This window comes from Aulonocara stuartgranti, assembly GCF_965226115.1.
Source record: "Aulonocara stuartgranti genome assembly, chromosome: 22".
In the NCBI taxonomy this organism is placed as follows: Eukaryota; Metazoa; Chordata; class Actinopteri; order Cichliformes; family Cichlidae; genus Aulonocara; species Aulonocara stuartgranti.
The window spans coordinates 37,544,879-37,565,844 of record NC_138957.1 but is presented as its reverse complement, the minus strand read 5'-3'; the positions used below and the strand labels follow the sequence as shown (position 1 = coordinate 37,565,844).

Sequence of the window (20,966 nt, the reverse complement as noted above, 5' to 3'; positions counted from 1 at the left end):
AACTACAGCTGCTCCAACAACAACCACAGTTGCAGCGACAACAACTACAACTGCTCCAACAACAACCACAGCTCCTCCAACAACAACCACAGCTGCTCCAACAACAACCACAGTTGCAGCGACAACAACCACAGCTGCTCCAACAACAACCACAACTGAGGCGACAACAACCACAGTTGCTCCAACAACAACCACAGTTGCAGCGACAACAACTACAACTGCTCCAACAACAACCACAGTTGCTCCAACAACAACCACAGTTGCAGCGACAACAACTACAACTGCTCCAACAACAACTACAGCTGCTCCAACAACAACCACAGTTGCAGCGACAACAACTACAGCTGCTCCAACAACAACCACAGTTGCAGCGACAACAACCACAGCTGCTCCAACAACAACCACAACTGCAGCGACAACAACTACAGCTGCTCCAACAACAACCACAGTTGCAGCGACAACAACTACAACTGCTCCAACAACAACTACAGCTGCTCCAACAACAACCACAGTTGCAGCGACAACAACTACAGCTGCTCCAACAACAACCACAGCTCCTCCAACAACAACCACAGCTGCTCCAACAACAACCACAGTTGCAGCGACAACAACCACAGCTGCTCCAACAACAACCACAACTGCAGCGACAACAACTACAGCTGCTCCAACAACAACCACAGTTGCTCCAACAACAAACACAGTTGCAGCGACAACAACTACAACTGCTCCAACAACAACCACAGTTGCTCCAACAACAACCACAGTTGCAGCGACAACAACTACAACTGCTCCAACAACAACTACAGCTGCTCCAACAACAACCACAGCTCCTCCAACAACAACCACAGTTGCAGCGACAACAACTACAACTGCTCCAACAACAACTACAGCTGCTCCAACAACAACCACAGCTCCTCCAACAACAACCACAGCTGCCGCGACAACAACTACAACTGCTCCAACAACAACCACAGCTGCCGCGACAACAACTACAACTGCTCCAACAACAACCACAGTTGCAGCGACAACAACCACAGCTGCTCCAACAACAACCACAACTGCTGCTCCAACAACAACCACATTTGCAGCGACAACAACTACAACTGCTCCAACAACAACCACAGCTGCTCCAACAACAACCACAACTGCAGCGACAACAACTACAGCTGCTCCAACAACAACCACAGTTGCAGCGACAACAACCACAGCTGCTCCAACAACAACCACAGTTGCAGCGACAACAACCACAGCTGCTCCAACAACAACCACAACTCCAACAACAACTACAACTGCTCCAACAACAACTACAGCTGCTCCAACAACAACCACAGCTCCTCCAACAACAACCACAGCTGCCGCGACAACAACTCCGAATGCTCCAACAACAACCACAGCTTCTCCAACAACAACCACAACTGCAGCGACAACAACTACAGCTGCTCAAACAACAACCACAGTTGCAGCGACAACAACCACAGCTGCTCCAACAACAACCACAACTGCAGCGACAACAACTACAGCTGCTCCAACAACAACCACAGTTGCAGCGACAACAACTACAACTGCTCCAACAACAACCACAGCTCCTCCAACAACAACCACAGCTCCTCCAACAACAACCACAGTTGCAGCGACAACAACTACAGCTGCTCCAACAACAACCACAGTTGCAGCGACAACAACCACAGCTGCTCCAACAACAACCACAACTGCTGCTCCAACAACAACCACAGTTGCAGCGACAACAACTACAACTGCTCCAACAACAACCACAGTTGCTCCAACAACAACCACAGTTGCAGCGACAACAACTACAACTGCTCCAACAACAACTACAGCTGCTCCAACAACAACCACAGCTCCTCCAACAACAACCACAGCTGCCGCGACAACAACTACAACTGCTCCAACAACAACCACAGCTGCTCCAACAACAACCACAGTTGCAGCGACAACAACCACAGCTGCTCCAACAACAACCACAACTGCTGCTCCAACAACAACCACAGTTGCAGCGACAACAACTACAACTGCTCCAACAACAACCACAGCTTCTCCAACAACAACCACAGTTGCAGCGACAACAACCACAGCTGCTCCAACAACAACCACAACTGCAGCCACAACAACTACAGCTGCTCCACCAACAACCACAGTTGCAGCGACAACAACCACAGCTGCCCCAACAACAACTACAGCTGCCCCAACAACAACAACAACTGCCGCCCCAACAACAACCACAACAGCCATCCCAACAACAACAACTACAGCTGCCCCAACAACAACCACAACTTTGGCCACAACTGCAGCTGCTCCAACAACAACCACAGCTGCTTCTACAACAACCACAACTGTGGCCACAACTGCAGCTGTTCCAACAACAACTACATCTGTTCCAACAACAACCACAACTGTCTCCCCAACAACTACCACAATTACACCCACAACAAACACAGCTGCTCCAACACCAACCACAGCTTCCCCAACAACAACAACACCCTCAACCACAGCTGCTCCAACAACAACTACAGTTGCAGCGACAACAACAAGAGCTGCTGAAACAACAACCACAGCTGCAGCGACAACAACCACAGCTGAAGCGACAACGACTACAGCTGCTCAAACAACAACCACTACTGTTCCAACAACAGCCACACCTGCCACGACAACAACCGCAACTGAAGCAACAACGACAGCTGTTCAAACAACAACCACAGCTGAAGCGACGACAACCACAGCTGATCCAACAACAACCACAGCTGATCCGACAACAACCACAGCTGCTCCAACAACAACTACAGCTGCTCCAACAACAACTACAGCTGCTCCAAAAACAACCACAGCTGCTCCAACAACAACTACAACTGCTCCAACAACAACCACAACTGCTGCCCAAACAACAACCACTACAGCTGCCCCAACAACAACCACCACAGCCGCCCCAACAACAACCACCACAGCCGCCCCAACAACAACAGCTACTGCTGCCCCAACAACAACCACAACAACTGCTGTACCAACAACAACTAGTACAGCTTCACCAACAACAACCACAACAACCACAACTGTTTCACCAACAACAATTACAACTACAGTGACAACCACAGCTTCTCAAACAACCACAACCACAACAGCGAGCCCAACAACAACAACTACACCTGCTCCAACAACAACCACAACTGCTGCTCCAACAACCACAACTGCAGCTCCAACAACAACAACTACAGCTGCCCCAACAACAACCACAACTGCTGCGCCAACAACTACAACGCCAGGCCCAACAACAACCACAACAGCCGCCCCAACAACAACAAGTACAGCTGCCCCAACAACAACCACAACTGCTGCTCCAACAACCACAACTGCAGCTCCAACAACAACCACAACAACCGCCCCAACAACAACAACTACAGCTGCCCCAACAACAACTACAGCTGCCCCAACAACAACAACAACTGCTGCCCCAACAACAACAACTACAGCTGCCCCAACAACAACCACAACAGCCATCCCAACAACAACAACTACAGCTGCCCCAACAACAACCACAACTGCTGCGCCAACAACAACAACTACAGCTGCCCCAACAACAACCACAACAGCCGCCCCAACAACAACAACAACTACTGCTGCACCAACCACAACTACTGCTGCACCAACAACAACCACAACTGCTGCTCCAACAACCACAACTGCAGCTCCAACAACAACCACAACAACCGCCCCAACAACAACAACTACAGCTGCCCCAACAACAACTACAGCTGCCCCAACAACAACAACAACTGCCGCCCCAACAACAACCACAACTGCCGCCCCAACAACAACCACAACAGCTGCCCCAACAACAACAACAACTACAGCTGCACAAACAACAACCACAACTGCTGCTCCAACAACCACAACTGCAGCTCCAACAACAACCACAACAATCGCCCCAACAACAACAACAACTGTTGCCCCAACAACAACAACTACAGCTGCCCCAACAACAACCACAACAGCCATCCCATCAACAACAACTACAGCTGCCCCAACAACAACCACAACAGCCGCCCCAACAACAACAAGTACAGCTGCCCCAACAACAACCACAACTGCTGCGCCAACAACAACAACTACAGCTGTGGTGACAACAACCTCAACCACAACTACAACAGCTGCACCAACAACAACCTCAACTACCCCAACAACAAGTACAACCACTACAAAAACCTCAGCAACTACCCCAAGAACAAGCACAACTACCCCAACAACTACAACCACTACAACGACATCAGCAACTACCCCAACAACAACCACAACCACAGCCAGTACAACAACATCTACAACTACCCCTACAACAACCTCAAGTATCCCAACAACAAGTACAACCACTACAAAAACCTCAGCAACTACCCCAACAACAAGCACAACTACCCCAACAACTACAACCACTACAACGACATCAGCAACGACCCCAACAACAACCTCAACTACCCCAACAACAAGTACAACCACTACAAAAACATCAGCAACTACCCAAAGAACAAGCACAACTACCCCAACAACAACTACAACCACTACAACGACATCAGCAACTACCCCAACAACAACCACAACCACAGCAACTACAACAACATCAACAACTACCCCTACAACAACCTCAAGTATCCCAACCACAAGTACAACCACTACAAAAACCTCAGCAACTACCCCAACAACAAGCACAACTACCCCAAAAACTACAACCACTACAACGACATCAGCAACGACCCCAACAACAACCTCAACTGCCCCAACAACAAGTACAACCACTACAAAAACATCAGCAACCACCCCAACAACAACCTCAACTACCCCAACAACAAGTACAACCACCAGAACAACCTCAGCAACCACCCCAACAACAACCTCAACTACCCCAACAACAAGTACAACCACCAGAAAAACCTCAGCAACCACCAGAACAACAACCCCAACAACAACCAGAACTACTGCAAGAACCACTTCCTCTGCCATGGTGAACAACATCAGCTTCCTTACATTAGTTCTGGTTCTGATGTCACATGTACTCAGCTCATATTTGTAACCTTTTTAAGTTCACATCCTGAAAATGAAGTAATAAACCAAAGTACATGTGAAGTTTTGAAATTATTAAGTAACCAGGTTGTAAAGCATATTTGAATTCTTTTTTTTTGTAGTTTTAGGGGGGGGTTCAGATCAGACATGTTTGATGTTTTCCTCCCTGAGATGTTGTTTGTATGTGTATCATCCAAGCGTGTGATCAGGGGACTAATATTAACAATATTGTGATGTCTACAATCTCAACACTGATCTTATCATTGCACTTTTCAAAACTATCATAAATAAAGTCTCTTTGGATTGATTAATGAGTGTCCCCTGACTGTTTTATGATGAGAATGGTTTCTCTTAATAATACTTTTTCTACAAACCTGTTCACAGTCACAGCGGTAAAATGTAGCAGCAGAAAAATGTCACAGAGCATGTGTGAAACAGCACTGCAACAGTCAGTGTTGTTGGCTGTTTCAGGAGGACAAAAGCAGAGAGACACTTGCATTCAAGCTGTGTCTGCACACACCTTTAACCAGGACAATATCTACCATTACTTCACCTGCACATATTTATATGAATGCTGATGTTATCTCATGTCGCTGGCTTATAAAACATCACACTTGCTTTCACTGTGATGGACAGCTTACAAGTAACAAGTTCTATTAAATTATGATGTAACTTCATATGTCTAAGACTTTAGACTGCAGTGTATATGTGGTACCAAAAGCTCAGTTGATCAAACAGTTTCTCTTCACTACAGCTTCATGCAGCTCTCAGACACAGCTGCTCCAACCGCAGCTGCTCCAACTACAGCTACTGTAACTACAACCACCTCTGCTGCAAAATGAGCTTCATCTCAGTAGCTGTGTCGCCAATGTCACATGTACCTCATTAAGATTATTAATGTTGTCCAGCTCACATCCTGTAAGTGCAGCGATTAAAAACTGAAGGACGTGAAAATGTGAAATGTTTAAATGAACTGAGTTATGTTAGTTTCAGGGACTGGGTGTGTGCAGGGAGGTGAGGACCCAAATGCAAGACTCACAACACGTGTAGATAAACTCAAAACACAGCTTTATTAACAGAAAGGCAAAGGGCGATACAAAACTACACTGGGGAGAACTAAAACTAACTCACCAGGAGGCACAGGGAAATCACAGGGAAATACGCACAAAACTGAAGGATGACGCGACACGAAACAGAGGGAGATTATCACATAAATACACAGAAGGTAATAAGGGACATGGGAATACACAGGGAGCACAGATGAGGACAATTACGCATAAAAAGACAGGGAGGACACAGAACTGAAAATACTCAGAGATATATGAACACAGGTACACAGAGGAAGATAAGGAGCAAAGACATGGGGATATCTAACAACCAAAAGCCAAACATGACAACCTCGGGACCAGGACTAAACTAACAAGGTGGACTCAAATCATAATACAAAATGACAAAACACAAGAAACTGAGACCGCTGGGTCATAAGACCCAGGATTGTGACAGTAAGTGTGTGATCCTGACTGAGAGATCGATAGACAAGTTCATTCAGGTACATTTGACCTTCATCTGCGATGTCTTCTTGAGAAGATATGAACAAAAGTTCCCTTATAAATGTTTAATGTTATTTGGTTAGGAGTGGCATTAATGTGGCAGACCCTTACTCTGAATGGAGCTAGAAAGGTAGGCAGATGGTGGAGTAGCTTCAGGGAACTGAGCCAGTATGTTCCAGGTTAGAGTGCATACATATACTGCCAGTCTGGGTGTGTCTCCCCAACCAACTAGAGGTGGATGACATAGCTTGACAGGGAGGGGTCCAGATAAGAGGCACAACCCAGACTGGTTTTTCCAAATACAGGTGCAGTGGTTTCATTCAGACCAGAAGCTGCATGTTCTTAAACTCAGGTACACATATAGCTCTTAATGCAGGCCAGTAAACTTGAAATATAAAGTCACCCCCTTTGTGGCTGATAAATCCGTTTTTCTTTCTTTGGATTCACTTCAATGATTTTTTTGTTCAGCTGTCACACAGTTATCAATCAATCAATCAATCTTTATTTATAAAGCACTTTTCATACAAAAAAAAATGTAGCACAAAGTGCTTTACATAGTTAAAAGCAGCCCACCCCACCCTCCAACTCACTCCCCACACTCTCATTAACATAAATGATGTGAATACACACATATCCCCCCCCCCCCCCCCCCACACACACACACACGCGCACACTTAAAGAGTAAAAATTGGGCTGGGCTCGCATGAGCCAAGTGAGGAAACACTATAACAGGGAGCCGTCTGCACCGGGAGTTATGTAACGTCTCAACATGAAGGTTAGCATAGCTGTGCTGCTCCTCACATATAACGGCCCATCTCACTTTTCTCTGCTGTTTTTTTTCCAATAAGTGTGTGGATGTATTTCTCACTCCTCAGTAAACTGGGATGCATCGTACTTATTTTCACATTATTTAATGTGAATGAAAGGATTCCAGCCATTCTTAGATTCTGTTTTCCTTTCTTTTTTGTTTTCATGCAGAGGAACTCAGAGTATGACTTGGCAGATATACTGTATTGTAAATGTGATGTATTATACATACATACTTCTAGAGAGAAACTCCCAAACTAGCAGGTGTGTCATTTCCTCTATTGTGCTCTCCTTTGTTAACTGTCAGTCCCTACAATGTGAGTGGAAATGCATCAAATGTTTGCCTTTATTCAACAGTCAGCTTTGCTCTCTGGAACCAGCCTGGGTTGATTTCATTATGAAGTCATCAGATAGGATGGTTTCATAAGGAAGGATTATGTAACCATGCAGAAATCAGCCAGATTTTTAAAAAGACACTCTTTTCTGAGTAAATAGATGCATTTTAATGTGGATACAGAGAAACATGTTCAACTCAGTGTCTTGTATGCAGTGTCTTACCGCTCCTCAGTCACATGACAGCCTGTCGTTGGCTCTGATGTGCAGTACAAACACACAGGCATTGCTCTGTATCATTGTTGTGCTGGTCTTCACATTCTGTGCTCCAGACAGCTCACTGTTCTCACACAAACCTTCAATATGCAGCAGGAGAGTAATCCTTTCACTCTGACCACAGTCAAAGGACATTTTGGTTTTCCCAGCTTTAAAACGAAACCTGAGTCCTCATCCATATCAGATCATAACTCATTTGAGAGCCTGCATAAATGATATCTGTCTCATTTAATCCTGACTCTCTTTGACATGATGAGCTCTGAAACCTGACGGAAACTCTTCCAATAAGCCATTCCTCTGCAGATGATCTGTCAGCTGTTTGACAACTTCTCCTTCAAGGATTTGATTTCCGTTTCCATTTCCTTGATTTGAAAGGAAGGTTGGAGATGGCTCTTTACCTTCTGCCATCTTGAAGGCCTCTGGTACATTAATGATAAATACAGGCAGTATAACAGTGTTTCCTGAAAACCCTCTCCTGTCTGATCATTTCCTGATAACATTTACATTTATAATAATTGATTACACAGCAGTGGAGAGTAGACTTGATCACAGTAGATGTCTTTCTGAAAGCGCTGTAACTAAGTTTAAGAATATAATCCACCCACTGTTATCATCTCCAATGCCCTGTGCCAACCACAGAGCAGAGCAGCTACCTGAACGCTACTCCAACAGAGGTCGATCATCTTGTTAATAATTTTACTTCTTAATCTACTCATAGTCATCTCCAACACGTTCTCACTCCCAAAGCGTAACATTTTACGCTAGCTGGCAAATCGTCTGTATATTACACTTCCAGGCACCCGACACGTCCCTATATGATGAGATCAGAAAAATGAGGAAACATGAGAACCGTTTGGAATGAATCTACACGTGTATATTTGTTTTACTTAAATCGCTTTGGAAACACTATTTAACATTATTAAAGTGCTGGTTGAGGTTAGGGATAAGGTTATGGTTAGGGCTGGAATACATGGCTGGAACAAGTATTACCGTGGGAGCGTCATTCTACTGGATTTCATGCATAACCCGGCGTGTAGCATAAGAATGCAAACGGTCACTTTTCGCTTTCCTTAGGAACGCCGCGGGACGTGACAAATCAGTATATTATGCCTCGGGAGTGCGAACGGGCTGTAATCCCACAGATGTAACATTATGTACAGCTACTTTCAGTTACATTGATATTCATTTAGAGTCTTTTTCTCCAACTGATCTTTCTGAGTTAACTTCAATAACTACTTCCTCCAAACCATCAACGTGTCTTTTAGACCCCATTCCTACAATACTGCTCAAGACTTACGCTGCTGGGGGATTGTAAGACTACGAACATGAAATTATCCCTTTTTTATTTTCATTAATTGTTTTTTTTATGTACAAACATTTATGTACAAACAAAGACTAATTGTCTTTTGCCATGTGACAAATATGGCACTTTACTGGAAAGCTTTCTTTTTTAAATCATAGAACCAGCCAGTCCTAAGACATTTTTTGATATCTCTATCTGAAACTACAAATCCTGGTTAATTTCACGCATTCATCCCCAACACTACAGTGTGGGTCACATAACTGCCGTATTGACTGACTGAGGTTCAGTAAGGTTCAGTCAACATAAGTTACTTTTACATGAAATGTTTTGTAGGAAGTCTTTGCTAAATATTGCGCAGAGATGTTTAAGATAAGATAACAGATAAGATAACCTTTGTTAGTCCCACGCGTGGGAAATTTGTTTGTTTGATTCATTGCGTGCAGCAGCTGCTGACATCAGTGATCAGAACCAGGAACATGTTTAACAAAAGCATGTCGATTCTTTTTTATTCTCCTGGTAAACAAGCTGACTGACAGCACAGTCTATTACAGTCTGATGATGTATTTAAGCAGCAACACACCCAATGCAGAGAAATATTCTATACTTTAGGGTGGTGACTGTCTTCATTCACTCTTTTGTTTTGATTGTTCGAGTATCTCTTTATAGCTCCAAGAAATCAAAGTTGTTTGTTATGGTGATTTTCATAATGAAAACATCTATTATGAATGTGTTGTTTATTGTGAGGGTGATTCTGTAGGACTTCAGTGCTTCGTGGTTGCCTGCTTGGTCACTCTGAAGGTCATTGTCGTCACTCTCTATGGTCTCTATTGATTCTTGGTTGGTAAATTAAACCCTTTTAGGTATATCAAATTGAGTCCATCTGAGTTACAGTTGAAGTTAAAATCCTGCCATGAACACTGAAGGTGTCAGGGTCCTGGGTCTCCTGACCCAGCGTTTTAGTTCTTTGTGATTTTTGTATTATTGTACTTGGTGTGAGTTTCTAGTTTCGATCCCTTGCCCTTCATGTTTCTCTATGTCCCCTCTGTTCTGTGTAAGTCTGTGTCTGCATGTTTGATTTCCCCTCTGTGTCTCTCGGTTCTTAGAGTCCTCTGCCTTATGGTTTATGTCTCTGTGTTTCTTAGTTGCTGTCTCCACTGTGTCGAGTTCGCGTCTCTGTGTGATCCTTCCTGTTTTACTTTGAAGGTCCGTGTCTTATGTGAATGTGTCCTGCTTTGCTTGTCTCGTCAGTTCTAATTTCCCCCAGCTGTGCTCTCCTTCTGTGTCTCATTCTCCTTGTTACTTCCCAGTGTATTTAGTCCCTGTGTTTCTCTGAGTCAGTGTTGCGTCGTACCCTCAACAAGCTGTGTGTGTTTTGCCTCCGTGTTGCCAGTGTTTTGTTTCCAGTTCAGTGTTTTGTGCTTCAGTGTTTTAGTCCACCAGCGTTTTTGTTTGTCTTTTGGTGAGTTTAGTTAGTAAGAGGTTTTCCAGCATTAAAGCTGCGCTTTAAGTTGAATTTCTGTGTCTGAGTCCTGCATTTTGGATCCACCACTCCTGCTTGCCCGCCTGCCACACAGCCAACCATGACAGAACGACGCAACCATCAAATGGATCCTGTGGACTCACGGTCTCAGTATCTCGCGCAGTTGTGGAATTACTGCCGGGAGGTAATCCACGCTGAGGACACCCCCAAGAGACTCCTTCAGGTGGTCTTTTTCGACAACTTTTTGTCTTCCACCCTCTGCACAGCTGGTTTTTTGGACATTAACGGATTAAAACAATTAATAACAGCTCTGAGAGCCAGGATTTGCTTCGAACTGTTTGGCATGGGCGGTCCAGGCAAGGTAGAGTCAGCTACCCTCCTGGAAGCCCTCGCTGCCTGGTATTCTCAGCATCAGCATCTGTTCACATCAAGCTTTATCACTAAATCATTCCATCCTCCCTTAAGAGAGGGACTGCATCCTCGTTGCCTTCACCCCAGTACACCAGTGTCACCTGTGTCTCCAGCAGCTCAGCTCCCAGTGTCGCCTGCTCAGCAGCCACTCTCAGCCCAGTTAGCTCCCCCGCAGCCACTCTCAGCCCAGTTAGCTCCCCCGCAGCCACTCTCAGCCCAGTTAGCTCCCCCGCAGCCACTCTCAGCCCAGTCTCCAGTGCCACCCTCAGCTCAGTCTCCAGTGCCGCCTGTAGCGCAGGCCCCAGTAGCTCCAGTGCCGCCTGTAGCGCAGGCCCCAGTAGCTCCAGTGCCGCCTGTAGCGCAGGCCCCAGTAGCTCCAGTGCCGCCTGTAGCGCAGGCCCCAGTAGCTCCAGTGCCGCCTGTAGCGCAGGCCCCAGTAGCTCTGGCTCCAGCATTACCGGTTCCACTCGTTCACTCCATGCAGGGAGAAAGCCTAAGTCCTACTCAAGGTGCTTTTCATGGTTCAGCCGCCATTGGCACTGTTTGCCGCTCCAGGGCTTCCCCAGAGGCTAGGTCCCAGTCCTCAGCTGATGCTGGACCCCTGGAATACATGGCTGGAACAAGTATTACCGTGGGAGCGTCATTCTACTGGATTTCATGCATAACCCGGCGTGTAGCATAAGAATGCAAACGGTCACTTTTCGCTTTCCTTAGGAACGCCGCGGGACGTGACAAATCAGTATATTATGCCTCGGGAGTGCGAACGGGCTGTAATCCCACAGATGTAACATTATCTACAGCTACTTTCAGTTACATTGATATTCATTTAGAGTCTTTTTCTCCAACTGATCTTTCTGAGTTAACTTCAATAACTACTTCCTCCAAACCATCAACGTGTCTTTTAGACCCCATTCCTACAATACTGCTCAAGACTTACGCTGCTGGGGGATTGTAAGACTACGAACATGAAATTATCCCTTTTTTATTTTCATTAATTGTTTTTTTTATGTACAAGCATTTATGTACAAACAAAGACTAATTGTCTTTTGCCATGTGACAAATATGGCACTTTACTGGAAAGCTTTCTTTTTTAAATCATAGAACCAGCCAGTCCTAAGACATTTTTTGATATCTCTATCTGAAACTACAAATCCTGGTTAATTTCACGCATTCATCCCCAACACTACAGTGTGGGTCACATAACTGCCGTATTGACTGACTGAGGTTCAGTAAGGTTCAGTCAACATAAGTTACTTTTACATGAAATGTTTTGTAGGAAGTCTTTGCTAAATATTGCGCAGAGATGTTTAAGATAAGATAACAGATAAGATAACCTTTGTTAGTCCCACGCGTGGGAAATTTGTTTGTTTGATTCATTGCGTGCAGCAGCTGCTGACATCAGTGATCAGAACCAGGAACATGTTTAACAAAAGCATGTCGATTCTTTTTTATTCTCCTGGTAAACAAGCTGACTGACAGCACAGTCTATTACAGTCTGATGATGTATTTAAGCAGCAACACACCCAATGCAGAGAAATATTCTATACTTTAGGGTGGTGACTGTCTTCATTCACTCTTTTGTTTTGATTGTTCGAGTATCTCTTTATAGCTCCAAGAAATCAAAGTTGTTTGTTATGGTGATTTTCATAATGAAAACATCTATTATGAATGTGTTGTTTATTGTGAGGGTGATTCTGTAGGACTTCAGTGCTTCGTGGTTGCCTGCTTGGTCACTCTGAAGGTCATTGTCGTCACTCTCTATGGTCTCTATTGATTCTTGGTTGGTAAATTAAACCCTTTTAGGTATATCAAATTGAGTCCATCTGAGTTACAGTTGAAGTTAAAATCCTGCCATGAACACTGAAGGAGAGCCTGTCGCCGAAGTTTAAATATATTTTTAAAAACTGTGGCTAGGCCTCCACCCTTCCCTGAAAGTCGCGGTGAGCTGAAACAGTCGAGAGGAAGGAATTCAGAGAAGGAAGAGAGCTCACCAGAGCGAATCCAGGTTTCTGTCAGGAACAGAACAGGTGCAGGGTAAGGAAAAAGGATAAAGGATAAAAATTGTATTAATCAGCGATCTTGTGTTGAGCAATGCCAACAAATGCAATTTGACAGCTTTTGTGCTGAATTTAGTGTAACGTATGTTCTGAAGAAACTTAAGCTTTAACATTTGTATTTCATTTCTCTAATAATTGTGTTACGTGTGTGTCTATTGCAACTATGTTGGTTAGACAGAAGTTCTAACATGAGTCACTGAAGAGTACCACAATTTTTCAGGATGTAAGTAATTGCAAATTGCAGTTATTGTTGTTGAGTTTATGATTAATTTGAATGCTGAAATAAGTGATAGATCAGAGACTATAAACCTGTTTCTAAATACAGGTCAGGTCTTTTAGTGAGCTTTGAGCTCCACGAGAAAAGACCAGTGATTCCAATTGATGGCGAGCCTCCCAGTGTGATTTCCAGGATCCAGATCTACACAACAAGTCAGACGGCCAATGGTTTATCTGGTTTCTGGTAGGATTCCACCAGTCACCCCGACTGGCAACAGTGAACAGACAAAAAGACTATAAAAACACTAAGTGTGAAACTTCACTGGACCTTTTTGCTGACTGACAGATCCTTACAGATCATTCCCTCATCCGATCTGTGCTTTGACTTGACTGACCCTCTATAAACTCTGAGGAACCAACTGAACTATAAGGTTGCAACCTAACAAATACTTTCAAAGGGACAATTTCAATTATTAAGGACAATGCATTTTATATCTGTTTTTATTTTAAGGGCCCTAGTTGTTGTTTTTTTGCTGTGAAACTGTTACTGTTGAAAGTCACAGTGAACTGAAATTTCTGTGTATTCTGATTAATCGCATATAAAAATATAAAAATTAAAGTTAAAAATAAAATACCTGTACAACAAAATACACAATACACAATATAGAAATATATGAAGAAATATAAGAAACAATAAGAGCAGCTGTACGAGTAACAAATGGTATGAAGAAACATAATGTGCAGGGTTGTGTAATCCACATGTGTAAGTGTCTTGTGCAGTGCAATGGTGCAGGAGTAAAAGTTCCTGAGCATATATGTGTATATATATAAAAAACACCCAGCACGCCCCTGTGGGCGGTTTATCCTTCAAGCTCGGGTCCTCTACCAGAGGCCTGGGAGCTTGAGGGTCCTGCGCAGTATCTTAGCTGTTCCCAAGACTGCGCTCTTCTGGACAGAGATCTCCGATGGTGTTCCCGGGATCTGCTGGAGCCACTCGCCTAGCTTGGGAGTCACCGCACCTAGTGCTCCGATTACCACGGGGACCACCGTTACCTTCACCCTCCACATCCTCTCGAGCTCTTCTCTGAGCCCTTGGTATTTCTCCAGCTTCTCGTGTTCCTTCTTCCTGATATTGCTGTCATTCGGAACCGCTACATCGATCACTACGGCCGTCTTCTTCTGTTTGTCTACCACCACTATGTCCGGTTGGTTAGCCACCACCATTTTGTCCGTCTGTATCTGGAAGTCCCACAGGATCTTAGCTCGGTCATTCTCCACCACCCTTGGGGGCATCTCCCATTTTGACCTCGGGACTTCCAGGTTATACTCGGCACAGATGTTCCTGTACACTATGCCGGCCACTTGGTTATGGCGTTCCATGTATGCCTTGCCTGCTAGCATCTTGCACCCTGCTGTTATGTGCTGGATTGTCTCTGGGGCATCTTTACACAGCCTGCACCTGGGGTCTTGCCTGGTGTGATAGACCCCAGCCTCTATGGATCTTGTGCTCAGAGCTTGTTCTTGTGCTGCCATGATTAGTGCCTCTGTGCTGTCTTTCAGTCCAGCTTTGTCCAGCCACTGGTAGGATTTCTGGATATCAGCCACCTCCTCTATCTGCCGGTGGTACATACCGTTCAGGGGCCTGTCCTTCCATGATGGTTCCTCGTCTCCCTCCTCTTTCTTGGGTTTCTGCTGCCTGAGGTATTCACTGAGCACTCGGTCAGTTGGGGCCATCTTCCCAATGTATTCTTGGATGTTCCTTGTCTCATCCTGGACTGTGGTGCTGACACTCACCAGTCCCCGGCCCCCTTCCTTCCGCTTAGCGTACAGCCTCAGGGTGCTGGACTTGGGGTGAAACCCTCCATGCATGGTAAGGAGCTTTCTTGTCTTTATGTCAGTGGCTTCTATCTCCTCCTTTGGCCAGCCTATTACCCCAGCAGGGTACCTGATCACGGGCAGGGCGTACGTGTTGATGGCCCGGATCTTGTTCTTACCATTCAGCTGACTCCTCAGGACTTGCCTGACCCTCTGCAGGTACTTGGTGGCTGCAGCTTTTCTAGCGGCCTCTTCATGGTTCCCATTCGCCTGCGGGATCCCCAGGTACTTGTAACTGTCCTCTATGTCTGCAATGTTGCCTTCTGGTAGTTCAATCCCCTCAGTTCTGAGGGGAACATAGGCCTGAACCCCCTCAGTCCCGATGTACGCTCAGTCATATGAGGTGTGGTTATTGAAGCTGCCTCTCGTTGCATAAACTTTCAGCCGCAACTCATAGTTTAGCCTGTTGTGCATTAACAGGCGCTCAGAACGAGAATTTATTGTTTTGTGCATTGAAGTCAACAAACAACTTCAATCATTTTTCTGGAGCCTTAGGAGGTGGCTGAGTCCTCATTGAGGAAAGCCACATATCTGTCAAACAGAAGGGACACATCACTGGCAGCTACGACACCATGAAACCTGTCCTGTCTGACCTTTAATCAGCTATTTCTGTCATTAGGTGTTTCTAAAGTATGATTGAGACATAATAGAATAATCCTTTATCCTTTGTTAATAGCTTAATACTGACGATCTGTCAACAACATGTTCTAAAAAAAAGTCCTCAGGTCTTAAACTGGTGGAGTCCTGTACTGCAGGCGTGTCTGGAAGATTTATCAACAAAATGTTCTCTAATCAGGCAGCACGGCAGCACGGTGGTTAGCACTGTTGCCGCACAGCAAGAAGGTCCTGAGTTCAGTTCCACCATCAGGCCGGGGTCTTTCTGTGTGGAGTTTGCATGTTCTCCCCGTGTTTGCGTGGGTTCCCTCCGGGTACTCCAGCTTCCTCCCACCGTCCAAAGACATGCAGCTTGTGGGGATAGGTTAATTGGATAATCCAAATTGTCACTAGGTATGAATGTGAGTGTGAATGGTTGTCTGTCCCTGTGTGTTGGCGGTGCGACAGACTGGCGACCTGTCCAGGGTGTACCCCGCCTCTCGCCCTATGACAGTCTTCCTCTACTCACCCAAACCTGTCGTGGCAGATGGCCCTGCCCCTCCCTGAGCTCTCTGCATTTAATCATGAGTTATTTCTTCCCACTGTTGCCAAAGCACCAGGTCATAATGGGATGTGATTGTTGAGATTTTTTGCTATATACATAAAATTGAACTGAATTGAAATCTATCCACCATGGATTATATGATTGCATTAGCACAGTGGTTCCCAGACTTGTTTTGCTAGGTCCCCCTTTGTTTTGCAAGAAAGTCTTGGCGCCCCCCCCCCCCCAACTCCATTGCAGTTTATTTCACACCTCAAATCTTTTAAACATATAAAAGTAAACTGCAATAAATTACAATAAAATAAACGACCACTTTTACATAACAGAAGAACAAACCATTTTTATTGTGTAATTATTTTATGTGTATTTTCTTTTTTAATTGTGTGACAATATTCAACATTGCTATCGATACATTTTTCAACATGTTCAAAATAAAGATTCAATCAATCAATCAAAATCTCTTTACTCATGGTTAACATATGTATCATAGTCTCTCTTACTCAGTGGGTGAGATGTTAGCCCGTCCAGTTTCAGAACAAAGGCAGAGCCGCCTGCTGGGAAACAGTCAACGATGTTGAGGAATGGTGATGGCGAGAGCTTTGCTTCCTCAGACATACAGGGACTGACAAGGCCCGAGCAGCTGATGCCTCTAATCTGAGGCTGCAAGCCTGGGATTCAGGAAGTCACTTATACATTGCAAATGACTGCAGCAGTGTGAGGCCGCAGGTTATATAAATACAGGCCATTTACCATTTATTTATTTAAAAAGTTGGTGAAAGCGGAATCAGAGTTGTCATCACTTGTTTCATATTACTGTGTGCAATCCTGTATGTTTTTTGTTTATTTGTTGTTTTGCATTTCATTGTATTACTTTGTGTTATAATCTTATGTATTTGTTGACTAGACTACGTTGTTGTACATTGTCTGATGGTGTGCTAAATTCCTTATGTATCATCTTTGTCTGACCTGCCAGGGACTACAGATGAAAAGTGGCCTTCTGGCTAAAGCTGGCATATTTACATTGATATATGCGCTGTCCATTTGAAATAAATAAATTCAAATATGTGAGATGTGTGGGGTGAACGGCTGGAGGATTAGGGCAAAGGAACAATAAACATAAAGAAGACTTTGGTGACATCTAGTGGCAGCAGTGAGAGACTACACCCTGAGCAAACTGATCTCTTCAGAACAGTCTTGATTTCCTGTATAGATACAGTCCACACTTTGAATTTGTGGTGCTCAAAGCTCAGTGGTGTTTCTACAATACAGGATTTTATAAAGGGAGACGGTGAGCTGGGAGCCATAACTGTGTACCTCAGTCAAATCCTCTCACACATGCAACTAAAGCTAAAACATCGTATACATGACACCAATGTCTCATCATCCTGAACAATGATGTCCTCTGCTGATGTCACAGTGAGCAAGTTTGTTTGTTTGTTTGTTTATTTGTTTTTTAAATTGAGTGTTAATGGTACACAGATGTCTGGAATCAAGAAAAAGCAGAAACTTTATACAACATTTTGGTCACGGTTGGCTGTTTTAAACTATGTGTTTATTTGTGTCCTAATAAGAACAGAAGTATTGAACATGTCACCAGTTTTCTAAGGAAATGTATTTCTAAAGGTGTGTGAGGGAATTATGCCATCACGGACTGCAGACAGCAGACATGGAAGCATGCACGGGATTCCAGAGCAGTACTGGGGCGGCCAGCGTACACTGCCACTTACCTTTAACGAAAAGCTTTGGGCACAGTCTCCCATTCATCGCCGATTACAAGAGCAGTTGGGCAAGACAAAGGTACAGTGTTTCGGGGATTAAATCGTGGGTTTGCGCGTGCTTGAGGGGTTATGTGGATTGCATTATTTTTCTTTGGGTTTTTCCCTTATTACTAGACACTGTAAGTTGCCTGAAAACAGTCATAAATACAGATATGATTATTATGAAAAATATGTCTGGAAATGAGTAGAGAAAATAATTTTTTGTGAGGAAAGTTGCCTTGATGGATAAAAATTATGTGTAGTGGGAGGGGCAATGGAGTATAAAGGGAGGCTATCGGGGTCTACCTGGGTGACTGTCAGATGGTGATGGTGAAGATGACATGTAGACTTGTTCAGCCACTTGAGCTTTTCAAATAGGCTTTTTTTGTTTTTGATTAAGCTACTTGTTTATTCTTTTTGTAAATGGTCCTTTGTGCACTTCAGTTCAGCATTCAACACAATCATTCATGAGCACCTGATTGGAAAACTGAACTTACTGGGCCCAGAAATTCTTTTTGTGGTAATATGTTAAATATGCATTTCTTTTGTCCTGTCAACTTATTGAGTTATTAACTGATATGCAAATTAGTTGAGTGTTGTTGGATTAGGAACAGATGATTTGATCTCTCAAGTGAACCAGATGTAGCCGAGTCGGTTAGAGTGGAAACATAAACAAAAAACAAAAAACAAAAGTTTCCTGTTGGAATGTATGAGTGAAGCTTGCACTGAGAGAAACATATCTGTGTGAGAAGAATTGCTTGGTAAAATACATGACAGCATGGTACGGGATGATTAAATAAAGTGGGTGGGTCTGTGGCTAAAATGCAGTAGTGCAGACCTGGAGAAGAAAGTTATAATTTAGTGATGATACATTGTCATCAAGTGTTTAGGAAGTGCTTAATGGGCAATATTAGTGTTGTGCGAACACTGCGGCTGATAACAAAACCTGCAGGTGAAACAGTGGAACTTTTTGTTTTAGTGATTAATTGTTGGTTAATTCTGCCAGTTAGGTTTGGCTTGTTTTCCTGTTTTCAACAGAGGGAGTTTTTCTATACATGGACATGTCCACAACTGGGCCCATTATTTTTGTAATAGTGCACTTATAGAAAACCTGTCAGGTGTCGCCCTTATGGTGATGATGTTTTGTGTTTTGATGAGTTAATAATCAGCTCTCTTTGTATGCTGTCCTCACTAAAGTTTGTTGCAGGCAACGTAATTTCAGCTATACAGCTAGCTTAACAATCTTTATTCCCAGCACTTCATCCTCCAAGAAACAGGCCGCTTGTTGCGTTTGGCAGGATTTAATGGTGAAAATAAATTCTCTCTCTCTCTTTTTTGTAAAACTGTACAAAGAAAAGGAATACAAAATACACAATGAAGACATGTTCCATTACACTGGGAGAATAACATTGCTCTAGTGAAAAACACACGACCACAGATGAAGCATCTGCTGAAAAAATATAAGCATCTACCTGCCTCCATATGATTTAACTAGTGATGGCCAAATGAAGCTTTCTGAAGCTTGAATTGAAAAACGGTTCATTACTCGAAGCTTTTCAAGACAGTCCTCTCTGGTGACATCTGGTGGCCAGAAATATGAAGAGCAGCTTGAATCCACAAAATAAAACCAACTGCTTCATTATGATTGCTCACTCTACAGAGTGGAATTTTGTCTGATATTGGACGACCGCTGTGTTGCTTTAAACATGTATTTTTGGGGGTGAAAAAAAACGTTGTTTATTTCTTTAATACATAATTTTGACCAGTAAACTCTTCTTGTTTAAACATGCACCATGGTGTGGTCTTTCTTTGCTTGTGACTTCTTGATGTTGGTAAATACAATAATTGAAAAGTACCACGTTACATATAATATACATATAATAATGTACAACACATTATGGAGTATGTTTCTGCTGTGAGGTCCTGCCTCCTTGTACTTATGCAATTAATTGCCGGACAGGCATATTTATAAATAATATTATATTAGGGACATTTTCCTATACATATTTTTGACCTGGGGGTAGAATTGATTGTGAACTGGAAAAGGAAAATGCTCATGAACTTGCAAATTAAAAACATGATGCATTTAAGGTAACCCTTTTTCATTTTTATTTAAGAAGAGAATTTGTTCCACTGTGCGATGGCTGAACCTGTTCCTTTTCGTGGAGATCATTTCTCCTGCATTAAGGAAAATCCCTTCACATGGCACAGAGGAGGCTGCAGTGCAGAGAAACTGGTAGAGATGCAGTTATACAGTCTATGGGCCCCACAAACTATCAGCTAAAGAGAATAAATAAATTAAATTGCTGCACATTTTGCAGACTAACGTTTTAAGATTAATTACAAAATAAGATATATATTTTTATAACATTAAATGTAAAGAGTCAAATGGAAGTTTTTCTAAAGTTATTTAATGATATTTATACTATGAAAATCAGATTTTTGACATTTTAAGTTTTTCCCGTTTTCAGATAAAATAAACAGCCAGAACACAAAGCTGGAAAACCCACCCGATCGACAAAATCAACTCAAAATCCTCCCACACAACAGAACCTCCTCTATTCCTCACTGGCTCCAAATCTCTCTGTAGAATTATCAGTGGTTCGTTATCTGTCACCATCAAAACACTCCACAAATCACTTCCTTATAAACCAGGGAATCAGACACCGAAGCGGTTAGGTTCT

General features: G+C 43.6%; 1 protein-coding gene and 1 long non-coding RNA gene across 2 annotated transcripts in view; both read left to right on the top strand.

Annotated features, from left to right (window-relative positions):
* LOC309699097 (uncharacterized protein) overlaps window positions 1-20,966 on the top strand; it is a gene marked incomplete at its 5' end in the record, with an annotated part of 58,994 nt that overhangs the window by 20,935 nt on the left and 17,093 nt on the right. The window lies entirely within an intron of this gene.
* On the top strand, window positions 13,092-13,972 carry LOC309699652. Its single transcript, XR_014274422.1, has 3 exons — window positions 13,092-13,255; window positions 13,453-13,501; window positions 13,604-13,972. It is a non-coding gene; the product is annotated as an uncharacterized lncRNA (long non-coding RNA).